The 1,869-nt window shown below is 34.2% G+C and overlaps 1 protein-coding gene across 1 annotated transcript in view; it reads right to left on the bottom strand.

Moving 5' to 3' along the window:
- The window catches only part of LOC106464507 (high affinity cationic amino acid transporter 1-like), a 60,480-nt gene extending 59,476 nt beyond the window's left edge, over positions 1 to 1,004 (bottom strand). Inside the window, exon 1 of the mRNA XM_022392246.1 lies at positions 609 to 1,004. The gene's annotated coding sequence lies outside the window, so the exon portion shown is untranslated. The remainder of the gene's footprint in view (positions 1 to 608) is intronic.
- Between the last annotated feature and the right edge of the window lie 865 nt (positions 1,005 to 1,869).

Raw genomic sequence — 1,869 nt, 5'->3', positions numbered from 1 at the left:
TGTGACCATCTTATATATATACAAGACTCCAATATATCTAGAAGGATCACGAGATTTAAGAAAAAGACGTGAATGTTCGAGAACGACGTGGCGTGATAGTAGTCACGTGACCTCGATGTCGTAACAATAGTTATCGTTATTCAGCGCGGCACTGAACAATACATTTTATTAATCTACTAATACACAGTCTTCAACATACCAGCAGTATTATCTAATTTCTGAGAAACATACAAAATTATTACTTTATTATTTAAAACTTATTCATCATGGTGAAAAATGAAAGCTTTAGATAACTGATACAGAGGAGTGGGCATCACGTTCAAACAAAGGGTAAAACTTATTTAATATTTAACTACGGATCGTTTTTACAAATTCTAAGTCAAATTTGATTAAAGTCTTGAAAGAAAAATAAATATCAAGGTGGCTGCACATTAAAAAAATAATTGTTACTTCTATATGCTTCTGTACACAATTTGTAAATGATACAGAAAATTACAACAGTCAAAAAACAACAACAACTTAACTAGTGATATATTATTTAAGTGGTAGACAGCTCTTCACTAATATACTATAGCAGGTATAAATAAAGTTGAACAATGATGTCTTACCTTCAGCTATAGTTCCACGCTCCACAGTAACCTGCTACACGTTTATCTCATCGTGCAGTTAGAAACAAGTGACGAACTAAACGCTTTCTGAATTTTTGAAACGGAAGTCTGAGTCTGGAAGTTTCTTGGAGTTTATTGTCCACAAGTTGACAACAAAACCAGTAAAAATCAATTCACACGTTATTTGGCTAAAAGAAAAAACTAAAGCAAAAAGAATTTTGTTAAAGACCCGAAATGAGAACTAACTTCCTTTTGGTGTAATTGTAACTCTTGATAATTCAGCCCAATTTTCCCGCCCTGCATTAAACCTAGATACCAACGTGTAATGTTCTTCACTGCACTGCGCTCCGTTGGTTTAGTGGCGTGTTCTCGTTCTTTCTTGACGCTTGCGTGCTATTCGATCCAATGACAACGGTAAAGAGGTAAAACGATATGGAAGGGCTCACGATTTATCTACTGCACGTGCGTGTTCCTCGCGCGTTCATCGATGGATCATAGGGGAATGGATTCGCATCTGTTTTTGATAATTAAATGTAAAAAAATAAATTACAGCTGTTTTACCTTTTACCAATCAGAAAGCACTTCATATTCTGGATAAAATTACACCTTATTTCAACAGCTCTTAACAAAATTGTTATTTCAATAACTTGTTTTACATCCACTTACATTAATGAAATTAAAAACTGAGAACGTTATCATTAAGCGACGTGTACTACCATGAGAAGCCAGGTTTCATATACTGTATATTTGTATTGCTAGAGCAGATTTAGAGAAAAAGCCTATTTTTAGATGTTTTTTGTAAGAAAGAAACAATTAATTGAAGCAATATTTTTCTGATTTTTGTTTAGTGTACTTGGACGTGCGTATCGAATTAATAAAATGTTTGAAAAGTTGGGGATGCATGTAAAAATTATAATTCTTCATACAGTTTGATCTATTTTTATTGTTGAACACTATACTCGATACGATAGATGGCGCCATAATTGGCAACTTACCAAAGAAATTTATCGTTCAAAGTATCATTGATGTTGTTGTTGTTTGTTATTAATCACAAAGCTACACAAAGGGCTATATGTGCACTGCTCACTACGGGTATCGAAACCCGGTTTCTAGTGGTATAAGTCCGCAGACATAACCGTTGTGCCACTGGGGGGGGGGGCAAAAGTATCATTGAAAGAATATCTGACAAAAGAAGACAAAGTCTAATATTTAAAGGATGATCTGAACTGGTGAGATAGTTGTTTCTATCTTTCCTTCCTCT

This window comes from Limulus polyphemus, unplaced genomic scaffold, assembly GCF_000517525.1.
Source record: "Limulus polyphemus unplaced genomic scaffold, Limulus_polyphemus-2.1.2 Scaffold1671, whole genome shotgun sequence".
In the NCBI taxonomy this organism is placed as follows: domain Eukaryota; kingdom Metazoa; phylum Arthropoda; class Merostomata; order Xiphosura; family Limulidae; genus Limulus; species Limulus polyphemus.
This window is presented reverse-complemented; position numbering and strand designations above follow the sequence as displayed.